This window comes from Leguminivora glycinivorella, chromosome 15 (assembly GCF_023078275.1).
Source record: "Leguminivora glycinivorella isolate SPB_JAAS2020 chromosome 15, LegGlyc_1.1, whole genome shotgun sequence".
NCBI classification, from domain to species: domain Eukaryota; kingdom Metazoa; phylum Arthropoda; class Insecta; order Lepidoptera; family Tortricidae; genus Leguminivora; species Leguminivora glycinivorella.
The window spans coordinates 2709199-2724498 of record NC_062985.1 but is presented as its reverse complement, the minus strand read 5'-3'; positions in this window follow the sequence as shown (position 1 = coordinate 2724498).

The window sequence follows — 15300 nt, the reverse complement described above, 5'->3', positions numbered from 1 at the left end:
TTTATTTTGGTCACATAATGAAGTTACTAAATAAAACAGCTCGATAAACTATTCGTTGTTTCAATTTCTACTTTACAAACGTATCTCGAATATTAATTTTTTATTGTAATTGCAATTTTACTTTAGTTATCTTTCTTCGTCGTAATTGTAAGTTTATTCTGACTGAATTGCGTTATTATTGAAATACTAAAATATATTTTAAAAGAAGAGTTCGAAACAGAAGTTTTTCTAGTTATAATATCCCAGAATACTACATTTAGGCACGATTCAATGAAATTTTAAAACATTCACAAAAAGCAATTACAACGAAAAAGTATTGCTACAAAGATCAAAGCACAAAGAGAAATTGAAATTTTCATAGTAAACGAGACCAAAAAAATGGATCTATAGTTTTAATTCGAGCGAGCGTAGATATTCAAAAAATACTCGTTTCTCGCTCTGTCGGTATGTACTCGTATGGTGAAAACGACATCAAAACTTGCAAAAGCCATATAAGTAATGCATTTTATACCAGAAGAATGTGTGTTTTTTAAAGGAACCCAGTGAAATAAAAAAAAACTAGTCTTTAGCTACATTGAAACGAGCGTTTTATTTAGTTACCCTCTTATTCATAAACGTTCACTAAAGTTATCAAGGCGATAAAGTTTGTTTGTCCCTTTCCGACGTATTGGTGTAATAGAAAGGGACAAAGGAACTTTATCGGCTTGATAACTTTAGTAAACGTTTATGAATAAGGTGGATAAAGTATTCAGGGATTGTAGGGAGAGCAGGGTACCTATACTCTGTCAAACAAGTCTGTCAGTAAATAAGAACAAAGAAAACTATATGCATACTTTTCTTTAGGGTGCTAGAGAAAAGGATACCTATAGTTTTTTTTGTTCTTATTTAGTGACAGACTTGTTTGACAGAGTATAGCAGCGTCACAATAATAGCATACCTACGCGAATACTCGTATTCTTATCGTAGCTAACTACTATAGCTCTCTCAATCGCTCTTATTACGTATTGGCGTGATAGATAGAGCTTCAATGTTTGCGTTATCCTCTCCACTTGAAACAGTCATGCAGCTAGAATTTAGAAATGGTCCTTATACAGCGTGTGTATTCCTTACGGGCGCTTATCTTAATAACGATTAATATCGGACCTAAGGAGCCTAAGCATATGGTTTTCTCAAATTAAGTTGGACGGCGTACATTGCTGCTTGGTCAGATTAAAAAAATAATTACTATTAACAACAAAATGATTATCCTATACGATTCGTATGATCAGATACTATAACTGTATGATAAACTTAAATTCTAAAACAGTTAACTTCTGTTTGAGAAAAGTGGTAGGTAAGCTAATGCAATGGTCGCCTTATAAAATCGTAAGATCAGAAATATTCTTATGGTCAATGAAGGATTTGTTGGTATCGGATTATTTTGCATATAAATACTAAAGGTACGGTACTATTTTGCGGTACTGCGGTGGGTCAATAGAGTGCTGATCAAGCTACGGATTGAGTGCGGTTGGGTTTGATTGAACTATTGAGGGACTGCTTAAACTGTGGACTTCAGCCGAGTTTTCCTGTAAATCAGAAATTGCCTTTGGCTAGTATGTGGCCAAGAGTAAGCCCATTTATAATTAAAAAAAAATTGAAAGTTAGGACGAACACAGCACTGCCTCCTAGAAAAAGATATTTTGTAAAAAAGAACACCAGTCATGTTTTCCTATAAATCTGTAATAAAATTGAAAAAAAGAGAACGCTTTCTCCTGGAAAATTACATTTTGTAAAAGAGAACACCAATCATTGTAAGTTGTACTGGCTCTGAAAGTAATAAATAATTTTACATTACTAGGTAGTTTGTTGTACCTATTTATCAGTGTCTAAGAATAGTTGGCGATAGATTTTGTATCTCTTCTCTTAATCATCATCATCATTATCCTTTTTTTTTTTAAAGGACCTTTATAAAAATTACACATCGGCCCTGTCATTACATCATTGTCCTTGCCTTATCCCATTTACTTGGGGTCGGCACATCTAACACTCTGGCGCCATTTCTGGCGGTCTTTCGTCATCTCCGGCGTTAAGCCTTGCGTCAGCAGGTCTTTATTGATGGTTGAAGTCCAGGTTGTTGGCGGTCGGCCTCTTCCTCTTGAAACACTTAAAGCTTCGGTGGTTACACTTGTAATATGGTCGTCGCTTCGGTGCTGCACATATCCGAACCATCGCAATCTGCTCTCGCCCATTTTGTTTCGAATGTCCGCGACTTTAAAGGTGCCTCTTATGTATGTGTTTTTAATTTTGTCCAACCTTGTAAGTCTTGTAACACCCCCCGACCAGCGCAGCATCTTCATCTCCGTTACGTGCATTTTCTGTTCTCTTCTCTTAATAATATAAAATAATTGCAGCCACTGACGTCGTAATTGGTTACTTTCTTTAAAGAGTTTTTACTATGTTATTAATTTATTTGGAGTTTTTACTGTTTAAATTGATAAGAGTTGCCGTTTTTAATACTTAACGTAATTTTTCATGTTAGTTTTTCAATCGGTTCATACTTTATAGCATTCTAAGATTATGCATAATTATTACACACCTTATTATAATCAAGAACAATTAAAGGTAGACAAATATTAAACAAAATATTCAAAATACAAAGCCAAAACTAAACTTCCTCGCACTACGTATCAGCATTGCGATACAGCGAGGAAATGTCGCCAGTATCCTTGGTACAATTCTTCAAGGGCCTATTTTAGACATTAGCTAGTTTTTAAGTTTAGTCTTAGTTTCTTATCTAATTATGTAAATATGTTCATGTAAATAAAGCCAAAAGGAGTTATCGAAGGATATAAAATTAAAAGTACTAAAACATTACCCAAGCTCCCATATTCAGTAGTCATACAACCTAAGACTCAGGTAAATCGTATTAAAATTTGCATGCGTTTCGCCACGCTCCCCTATCACACAACAGCCATATGTCACATCCACAAACCAGTACAAACTTTTACTTTAATCCAGGCTGATATGGTTGAGAATAGAATGAGTTTTGGAATGTCACTTAGTTCGTTATATTGCACTGTAGTGAACCTATCCTACCGAAAACAAATGAATACGATGTGCGAACCAGCCGGTGTAGCCGAAGTGACAATCGATGACGCGTGGCTATCGAAAAGTATTCTGGCTTTGTCGCGCGACTACAGAAGAGCAATGAGACATACTATCGGCCAAGCCTGTCTTTGGCCCATCGGCGGAAAGTCGCCAGTCTGTCGGTGTTTTACAGGTTGCACTTCGGGGAGTGCGCTCAAGAGCTACACGAGCTTATTCCACCGTCCCTATTCTACCATCGGACTCTTAGACGCACGGCCGGTTTCCATCCTTACTTGGTAGATATTCCGCGAATTCGCACAAAGCGCTTTGCTTCTTCTTTTCTTATGCGCACTGCCAAGGAGTGGAATTCCTTGCCGGCGGCTATATTTCCAAGCTCATATAACCCGGCAACCTTCAAATCAAGAGTGAACAGCCATCTTCTGGGCGAGCTCACTCCATCGTAGGCCTTTGGCTAGTCTGTGGCCAAGAGTAAGCCCATTTATAATAATAATAAAAAAAGTAAATCTTTGAGCTTAATAGGGAAGTTTGAAGAGTTGACATGCTGTAGAATAGTACTCGTTATTGTGCTGTGGATGAGAGGTGCCAATCGCTTGCGAAGCCTTAAGCGATTGGCACGTTGGCTAGGCAACCAGATGAACGTTGGATGATGGTTCGAGCACGTTTTGCGGGATTTGGCGTGTTGTTGTTTACCTACTTTAGGCAGGAAAGCTTATTTACCGACTTCAAAGGCTCGATCCGTTGGAATCTTGATATTATGTGTGTTCATATCCTATACAATAATAATATAACAGGGTTAACATTGAAGCAATATTAAGTCGGCTTTCGAAGTTAAAGTTAAAACTTTGAGCTCTAAACAAAAAAGTGGAATTATAAACTTACTAGCTTTTGCCCGCGGCTTCGATAGAGTTAGAAAGAGACAAAAAGTAACCTATGTCACTCTCCATCCCTTCAACTATCTCCACTTAAAAAAATCACATCAATTCGTCGCTCCGTTTTACCGTGAAAGACGGACAATCAAACAGACACACACACTTTCCCATTTATAATATTAGTATGGTTGATATGAGCCGGTGTTCGAACCCACGGCTAGATTTAAAGTTCCTTTGCCAGTTAAGTATTAGTTATAGTTAGTTTTAGGCTACCAATGTTTCACCCAAATAACCTAACATAACAAGTGTCTCACCCCATGTCACCTTCGAGGAATTGGTTTTAATCTAATTATTATTAATTAATTAAGTAAATATATGTCACATGGTGTTAAGGGCTTGACAAAATTAAACAACGCCTGACGTAAAATACCTGTACGCTTTTAGCTGAAACTGAAAACTTTCTTTAGCAACATTAATGAGTGAGATTGTATTTAGGAAACTAAATTTCAGGAACGGAATATTTAATTTTATTTGTTGGCGTATTTTCAAAAATTTAGGCCTCAAAATCACTGAAAGTTGTTAACAAAAATTAACTCGATGTCAATTTTGTGACGACAACTAAGCAAGAAACAATAAAAATATTGCTTTTGTGTTAGTTACGTAAACTATAAACAATAATCTACATTTAGAGCATGAAAAAAGTTGGTTTTTAGGTTTACTTAAAAGGCTAGTTTCCTACTAGTCAAATCAGCTTCTTTTTATGAACTGTCAAAACGATTTGTTAATATGGAATTACTATGAATTACTGAGGAGTGACGTCACGGTCAATTCATTTACTTTATATCTTTCTCTTTGGCTTATTAAATAGAAATTATGTTTAAAAATAACTACTGTCCATATTTTTCTTCTAATTATTTGGTGTTTTATTTCGTGCACTGGATAAAATATTTTATTTTAAGTATAGGAAACTAGCCTATTGTCGTCACAAAGCTGACATGGAGTTAATTTTTGTTAACAACTGTCACTAATTTTGGGTTCCAATTTCTAAAACTGCTAGTTGGTGCTATATCGTAACCTCATTATAGGTGTCTCCATGGATTGAGTACCTAATCTTAATTTACAAACAAAAAGTTTCTTCTAACACCATATTTTTTAACCAAGTAAGTCCCAGCGGCAAACAGTGTTTGACATGCACGTGGTATTTAGGAAAGTAAATTTTATGAAAGGAATATCTGTTGGCAGTATTTTACTAAATCCTGTAATTGACTTATAGTACCTACAGGTGGCTCCGTGGGTTCAGTGTCTAGTTTTAATTTACAAAAATAAAAGTTTATTCTAATAACATAATTTAGCCACGTACCTTCCAGCGTACAGTGTTCTGCACGTGCACATGCACGCCGCACGCTCTGCACGCCCAATATGAGCGTGCATTCAGGCTTTACACTGACGGCCTAGCCACGACAATGGTCTAAGCGCGACAGCGGTGAGCGGCGGCCATACATTGGAGCGAGACACAGCGATGGGACTTTTCATTCGCACATATGGCTGCCGCTCACCGCTGTCGCGCTTAGACCAATGTCGTGGCTGAGCCGTGACAGTCGACAATGTAACTAAGGCTCGCCAGAGACAGTCTTAAAATTCATAATCTGAGAAAAAAAGTTGTATACAATCTGGAAATTCTGACAGATTCTATACAATTCTTTATTTCAGATTATGAATAGGGATGACGACTACATAAAAAGGGCATTCTGTTTAGTCCGTCAGTTAGATCGTCTAATAATACTGAACACATATTTTTCACTTTTTCTAATTAATGAAAAAATACAAAGATATAGTGCATCAAAGTTCCGGAATGGCGAAACTTCAACGCATTGTACCGTCGTCCTCGATTACGAGAAAAAAGAAAAAATAAGTGTCTAAAATTCTTTGATAATTTAACTGACGGACTAATTAGTTTCTTTTAGTCGTCTCGCCTATTTTAAGACTGTCTGTGGTGAGCCTAAAACCGTATGTGAGTTCACGCACTATGTAAATAGGCCCTTAAACACAAATAACACAACATGTGACACAAACGCCGCGTCACAAACCCGAACAAAAGCGCATGAATAAAAACCACTTCATTAAATTTAAAAGGTGTTACCATTAATCCGGGAAGCCCCATTACGAGCATTCCTATTTGCGTTCATGCAACTTGTTAAATGAAAGAGTTAAGTAATTAAGGATTATGTGACTCGATTTTGTCTGGAGGCTCGTTGGACTTGATTTAATGATATTCCGTGACTTCATGTCACCACTGGGCTAACACCACAGTCACATTGACACTGACAATTCTATGCCTATTTCTGAGTCGATAAGTACCTAAGTAACATTGTTACTCAGCGTCAATATTTCCTACTGTACAGGCGATGAACGGCGATGTGTCCCCACTTTGTTTGTAACATGGGTATTTTTTACGTGATTCATACGCAGAATCAAATGTCCCAAGATTTCCATACATTTTTTTGAACCTTCCATTCCGTTACCGCCATACAAAATGTATAAAAAAATGGTAACGGAATGGGAAAAAAACCTTAGGACAGTTTTTTTCTCCTATTAGGATTGAAAGAGCTCGCGATTCTGAGTGGAAAACACATAAAAAATTCCAAATCCAAAAAAAAGTGGGGTGGACAACTTTGAAAAAAATGGCCCTACTGTCCGGTGATAATTTTCACTATTATTAAATAGGCCTCAGGTATATAAACAGTGTCAAAAGGTCCTGAACACGGGTCGGGAGTCTTATTGGCGGTCAGAGCGCGGGAAGCCGGTTACTGATGGCTACCATCCTTCACCTATTATGTATGTACTAGTATTTTCTTGGATCCGACCTCCCTTGACGAGTGACGGCTTGCTACTTGGAGTTTCGGTGTCTTCACTACACAAATAATACAAATATGCCCTTGTGGCTAGGAGGTGGACCGACTAGGATGCCATGGATTATTTTATGAAAAAAATTGGTACATACTTAGTAATTTATCGGTCTCTTGTCACCATCAATTTGCAGTAAGAGCTGATGACAAGAGGCCAGCTTCTGACGGATGTTACGTGTACTGTGGGGCACTACCTGTGTAACGAAGATTTGGGCAGTTATGTTATTAAAACACCTTATAGAACGTTCTAAGTAATATTTTTAAAGGCTCCTTTTTTGAGGTAAGGAAGCCTGATAAATAAATAAAATAATTTTCTCTCCCCTAACCAATCTCACTTCCCCTAACTTGACAACATATCCTAATCAACAAAGACTATTGTTTTAAAAATAAACAACGTAAACTAATACTTATTTATGTTATTATATAGTTGTATAGGATGTTATATATAGATGGAAAGCCGCCCATGCTGCACACAACATATTTCATCTTATCCCTCAGGAAAAGCCCTTCAGTCTTTCCCCACTTTACTTACATAATGTGACATAATTATGGTTTTTTTTTGTTACACGATATATTGTGTACAATACTACATTGTCTTAGTAACAATTTACAATAACGGTGATTCGAAATACCTGTGCAAATCAAATGTTTAGACGGGATGTCAGTGAATCTTAGACTATTTTGCATCAAAACATTTGGATAGTTCTCGGAACGTATATTTGGTTAGGTACATAATTATATGTGTCCGTTGAGGTCATGGTTCAACACATGCATGAATTCTGTTTGCCTATTGTAATATACATAAACTTTGAATTATTATTTAGATTAGAAAATCTTCAAAGTAGAATCTATTAAATTTCAAACATCATTTATTAGGTGGGTCATGTTTTTTCAAAATTGTCCACTAACCACCATTTTATTTTTGGACTTGAAATTTTTTATGTGGTTTCCTCAGAATCGCGAGCTTTTTCAATCCTAATAGGAAAAAAAAGTGTCCCAAGATGTTTTCCCATTCCGTTACCATTTTTACATACATTTTGTATGGCAGTAACGGATTAGAAGGTTTAAAAAAATTTTGGAGGTTTTGGGGCATGTTTTTTCTCCTATCAGGATCGAAAGACCTCGCGATTCTGAGTATAAGTCGCGTATAAAATATCCATCTTACAAAAAAGTGGGTTGGCAACTTTGAAAAAAAAAAATGGCCCTGGTGTATGTGTCAGTAGTTTGTGTAGCCGACGCTAGTATAAAAGTATTAAATTTTTTAAGCAATCCTCGTTGATTGGAGTATAACGCATACCTGTATAGTGCGCTATACTTGCGCTTGCAATAATAAATCTCCCTGATTGGACTATTCATACTGCCTTGGGGGAAATGCTCCTGTTCAGGTGAATAATTTTATGACATTCGTAATGTATGACAATGTCTAATAACTTTTAGCAACATAAATAAAAGATAGATATAATACAAAATAATACAAAAGTCTCGCCAAGAATACCTCTTTGTACCTTTTGGCGTAGAAACTCTAGGTCCATGGGGTCCCAGCGTGAACAAGTTGTTCACAGAAATCGCGAAGCGTCTGGTTGAGGTAACTGGTAACCGAAGAGCTGGCGAATTCCTCGCACAACGTATCATCATTGCGATACAGCGAAAAAATGTCGCCAGTATCCTCGGTACAAGGACCTCAAGGGCCTATGTTAGACATTAGCTAGCTTTTAAGTTTAGTCTTAGTTCCTTATATAATGATGTAAATATGTTCATGTAAATAAAAAAATAAATATTCCAAAGATAGAGATAAAAGTCATTTATTCGTGACAGTCGCAAATATGCAGACAGCCAAAACAGAGAAACATAACAATGTGAGAGAAAATTGACTCAACTCTGCATAAAAGATCCCCAGAACTCCCAGAAACTCCCAGAACTCCCAGAAACTCCCAGAACTCCCAGAAACTCCCAGATTTGGTTGTTATAAAATATTATTATGTACCTAGAGTAAATGATTGTGTTCCATAGAATTATTTTACCTGGAAAAAGAATAAAAATCGTAAAAAAAGTGTCATTGAACCGTAAAGTGCACTTTTCTTCACGGCTGACAAGGAAAAAAAGTGTAATTTTGATTCCTCTTAGCGGAGAAAAAAAGTCTCCTTTCGAATGGCTGATGTGAAAAGTATTATTATCAAGAAGATCAAACTTAGGTACTCTCAAGTAGCCAAACCAGTTTTAAAGATGCATAAACTTTAAGTAGTTCAGGTACGAAAACTAACAATAAACTAAGAACCGGACCGGTGTAATACGCTTTAACGACCCCCACTTCCCCTATTTTATGCCATTTTATACCCCGGATGCTTCCGGACCAAATTAATGGTTCATTATTTGCGGATGTAGATCGCCGATTACTAGATGCCGCATTAGGGGAGAACCTACCGGTAAGTATCTTAGTGCGTGTGCACTGTCGTTAGTACTGGTCATTTCCGTCCTGTAAATGAGGGTTTCGTTTAAAATGACCTTTTTTTATTAATCCTTACGAGTTTGAAGAAGTAATATTATATGCGAGTGTCATGAGTGTTAAGCAAAACTTCCCACTTTGTCGATTTTTTTAAATTATAAATGACTATTAGCCACTGACTAGCCAAAGGCAAAGACGTGGCCTACGATGGAGTGAGTAGAGCAGCTCGCCCAGGAAGATGCGTGTTCACCCTAGATTGAAGGATTCCGGGTTAGGTATATAAGCTCGGAAATATAGCCGCCGGCAAGGAATTCCACTCCTTGTTAGTGCGCATAAGAAAAGAAGAAGCAAGCGCTTCGTGCGAATTCGCGGAATATCTACCAAAGATGGAAACCGGCCGTGCGTCTAAGAGTCCGATGGTAGAAAGGGGACGGTGGAATAAGCTCGTGTAGTTTTTGAGCACACTCCCCGAAGTGCAACCTGTAAAACACCGACAAACTGGCGATTTTCCGCTTGCAGTAAAGACGAGATTTGCTTGTATCTTTATATGAATAAACTGACAAAGCGGCTTTATAGCAATCAACAAAGTGTGACGTTTTACTAAACACACTCACATATCTTATAGATACGATAAAAGATTCTTAAACTTATAACGTGTTAAGTATGTAATAACTCAATATTAATGTATGAAATTTCTATAATATCAGTGTCAATTAAAGAAGAACATGTATGTACCTACTAGTAAGAATCACATTAAGTTAAAATCGTGTTATTTACGGGGTATATAGCGTGTTATTTTATATGCCTAATACTATTGATGTTTTAAATAAGTTAAATTTTACTTAACGATTGACATGTAACCTAATGTTATCAATAAATTTTCATTTTCATTTTCATTTTCATTTTGTTTATGAATAACAACAAAACACAAAATACAATACGAACCCTCCGGCCGCGATGGCAACTGAGTTTGGTAACCAGTTGCTGAAAAGTATTGAATATTCTTCTTAGACAACCAGTTGCCAAAGACGAATGCCTATTCTTGCTACACATCTATAGTTGCCAACTAGGAATTTTTCAAGTATTGTTACTTAATAGGAATTATTATTCTCGTTTCATAACTAGGAATCACAATGTTGTTAAAAAATAAAACTATTATCTTTATTATTGTATTATTATGTCAGACTACAAACGCTCAATTTTTTGAACTAAAGATTGTATAGTTGAGTTGATTGAGTGTAATAGTACTCTAAATAATCTTACAATATCATCCACATACTCAAGACCGATCTAAAACGATGAATAGGTATACTATGTGTCATTATTAAATAGGGATCAATTTCAAATTTGTAATCGTTTATAATTAGAACAAGTTACCTTTTACTGGGTGTCCCACACTGGTTAAAACACTCGCTGATCACACACATGCTAATATGGTACATCTATTACCTGTGATCTATGTTTGCAGAACGTATTACAAGCATCAGGTAAGCGTATCTTATGGTCGGCTTAGTCTGATACTAGTTACTTCAGAAAATACATAGTATTTTAATACTCAGTATTTTACCTTATATGATACACAGGCTATGAAATTTAATTGGCTTAGCTCCGAGAAAATTTTACGCTAATTTTATTTGCATTTAGAATTTCAAGAAAATTCAGCTTACTGGAAAATTCGTGAAGTTTTCTTAGAATCCAGTGTTTTCTTTGAGGTGATATTTGCAAACCTTTTGTGGGTTGAATAACATTTTTGTTAGAGAAACTCAACAAGGATTTCACCCAGTAGGTTTTTTAACAAACAAAAGCACAACACCATAACGGCTCAGCCACGACATTGGTCTAAGCGCGACAGCGGGGAGCGGCGGCCATACATTGGAGCGAGACACAGCGATGGGACTTTTCATTCGCACGTATGGCTGCCGCTCACCGCTGTCGCGCTTAGACCAATGTCGTGGCTGGACCGTAAACGCCTATATTTTCTCCATTTAAGTCGTAAATTGGTGGATTATGTTGTATTTTATGTATTTTCTTTTATTAATTTGTATCTACGTAGCCATATTAAAATAAATAGAGATCCTTAAACCTAATTTAAACAGTTCTTAGCCGAATGAATATAATTAGAGGCTAGTGCCTACGCCAAATCTTGGGATTAGTTGTCAAAGCGGACCCCAGGCTCCCATGAGCCGTGGCAAATGCCGGGATAACGCTAGGAGGACGATGATGAATATAATTAGAGGATATTTGGGATTAGTCAGGTTTTCTCACAATATTTTCCTTCAACGAAAAGGAACTAGCACGTATCGGATATTTTCACACACAAATTCCGAATAACTCATTGTAACGAGCCGGCTTTCAAACGACCTCTGCGGGCCGATTTTTGAGTCTTACGCGTTCGAATTCAGAAAATTGTCACTGAAAATAATAGGCAAGCACAGAACTTTATTTATATAGAAGAAACAAGTTCATCTATTTGTATAGGGGCCGAGCGTGTCAAATTTTGTACTGAAGTTGTTTCTTGCCTGTAATCAGGCTCTTGATTGTTCATAATTTTTGTGTTGTTGCAATTGAATATCACGTAACGAGGCATTTTTTATGTTTTGATTGACTTCAACTTACAAAAATTGACGCCCGAAAGCTGCAAGCTGCGATTAAAGACGGACAACTCAGTGGATTTCACTGAGTTCATTTGACACGCTAAGTAGATACGTTTGCTTGATCTATGGTATATGACATCTGTGCAGGCAAGTCACCGTTTTCAACCGGTATTTTAGTGACAGTGAGACTCAAAAATCGGCCCCCTGGATTGAAACTCGCACGCTCTTACCCCTAAGTCACCAGCGCTTTTTTAACCCCCGCCTTAAAAACAACGGGGTGTTATAAGTTTGAAGTGTCTGTCTGTCTCTCTGTCTGTGTGTCTGTCTGTGGCATCGTAACTCTCGAACGGATGAACCGATTTAGATTGTTTTTGTTTGAAAGCTGATTAGTCGGAAGTGTTCATAGCCATGTTTCATGAAAATCGGTCCACTATGTAGCGGTCGGGGAATTTTCAAAATTTTAATTTTGTGGTTAGGTTATTTTCTATAATAAATGGGATTTATATGAATATATCCTTAAAACCTGGTTCACATTTCCACAAGGAACACACTGGCTTAGTCTGACGGTCTTACCTCTAATTATGTCTGGCTCCAGGCGGACTAGCTTAAGAATAGTGTAATGGGAACATAGACCACATACCAGACTACGTGTATTAAGGGGACGGCATTGTATTAAGAGCTACGTCCTACATAATTATATTCAGATAATTAAAATGTTTCTTAATTCTTAAAAACTCATAATCCATACTTAATATTATAAATGGGAAAGTGTGTGTGTCTGTTTGTTTGTCCGTCTTTCACGGCAAAACGGAGCGACCAATTGACGTGATTTTTTAAGTGGAGATAGTTGAAGGGATGGAGAGTGACATAGGCTACTTTTTGTCTCTTTCTTCCCCCCCACTTCCCTAAAATGGGGGGGGTGGACGTTTGTATGGAGCATTCCGCAATTTTCGAATTTAACGCGAGCGAAGCCGCGGGCAAAAGCTAGTAAGTACATATGTTCGATAGTCTATATAAGTTAAATAATATCTACATAATTATGTTCAGATAACTAAAATGTTTCTAAATTCTTAAAAAGTCATAATACCCAATAAAAAATAAAACAATGTAAACAGATAGCTTTATTATTGATATAAATAAAAATAAAAAAAATATTGGGGACACCTTACACAGATCAACTTAGCCCCAAACTAAGCAAAGCTTGCACTATGGGAGCTAAGCGACCATATACCTACATCCTTAAATAGATAAATACATACTTATATACATAGAAAACATCCATGACTCAGGAACAAATATCTGTGCTCATCACACAAATAAATGCCCTTACCGGGATTCGAACCCAGGACCGCGGCTTAGCAGGCAGGGTCACTACCGACTGAGCCAGGCCGGTCGTCGTATATGTAAGTACAATATAAATCTAATAATTTTATTTATACTACATTACTACACTATTACAGCCGGTAAGGGCATTTATTTGTGTTATGAGCACAGATATTTGTTCCTGAGTCATGGATGTTTTCTATGTATATAAGTATTTGTATATTATATATATCTTTGTCTGAATACCTGCAACACAACTGTTTAATAGAATAGATGTTAACAGTTTAAGACAATGACAATCCAGGGAGGTGTATTCGAGCCCTGTCTACATTTTGTGTGAACTTTTATTAGTGGATAACTCGTTCGGTATACAGCATACGGGGAGTCCCCACAGGCGAGATAACAACCAATGAAAGTGGTGCAATTTAATTGGTCGTTAACTCGTTCGGTATGCAGCATACGGGGACTCCCCGCAAGCGAGATAATAACCAATGAACGTTACTATTAAATATTGGGTTGGCACAAAAGTAATGACACACTCTACAAAACTCTATACATTTCCTTTCTTAACTTAATTGTTTTCGATTATATTCTAGTATGTTGTAGAACATTCTAGGTACTTCTAATGTGAGGGTATATAAAGCCGCCCTCGTGATTGGTTTAGTTAGATTGAAATAAAATGGACGAGCGACAAGTTCGAACACTTTACTTATACGAGTACTTGTTAAGTTGTTAGGCCACAGTGCGCGGGCTGCGGCTGACAATATCAACACTGCATTGGGCGCTGGAAGTACAAGCCATGCCACGGTGTCCAGATGGTTTGACCGTTTTAAATCAGGAGACAGGAGCCTTGAAAGTCAGTCACGCTCAGGGCGACCACCTGCATTCAATGATGACGATTTACGCCGCGAACTACAGTCGAATCCTGATGCTACTACTCGTGAATTAGCGGAAGCACTTAACTGCAGTCACCACGCTGTGGAATACCATCTGCATGAGCTTGGGTATCGAAAAGTTTTGGCTCGATGGGTACCGCAGATTCTTACCGACGCCAGTCGTGCAGTCCGTGTCGCCATCTGTCAATCACTTTTGCTGCGACCCCGATGTAAAGAGTTTTTGACTGATCTGGTTACGGGAGATGAATCATGGATTTATTATGAGAACGATACACGCCGTGCTTTTTGGCTGCCTCGAGAAGAAACGCCACAAACTCAACCGAAGCTGAGTCAAAAGAACCGCTTAAAAGTTTTGCTTTTGTTGTTTCTGGGACTCGCAAGGCATGCTGTTTCATGAACTATTACACAATGAAACTGTAAACGCTAACATATATTCAACACAGCTCACCGAACTATCTTCTGCTATCAAGAAAAAACGACGAAGACGAGCCACTGTAATTTTACTACATGATAACGCTCGACCTCATGTCGCATCTACCGTTCGCCAACAGCTGCAGAACTTGGGCTGGGAGACGATACCCCACCCACCTTATTCTCCAGACCTCGCACCATCAGACTTTCATTTGTTTAGAGCCCTGAAACGACATTTGCGGGGTAAACAATTCAATGATTTCCATGATGTACAGGTGGAGTTGAACAACTTTTTCGCACAGCCATCAGAGTTCTAGGCGAAAGGCATCCAAACTTTGCCGGATCGTTGGCAAGAAGTCATAGATGCTAATGGTGATTACATCATCGACTAAGCTTTTTGTATTGTAATAATAATAAAAAATATAAAACGTAAACCAAGTGTCTCATTACTTTTGTGCCAACCCAATACTTCAATACAATACTTTTTATTCTCCCCGAATGCGGGCCCTTTGGCACGTGTTCGACTAATGAAATTGCGCCATTATAGCGGCTAGTGGTCACACACACACATAGGTACTATATCAATTAACTTATACATACTTATACAATCATGTACATCAACTCACACGCTCATATGCTCAAGTCCAGTGCCACTGTTAGAAATAAATTTTTGTTTATTTTAGAAATTGATTAACTTTTGATTCGGTAAAACATCTTATTTTTGATTGGGTTTATTTGACGTACCTACACAACCTCCACTCGTAATTTTCC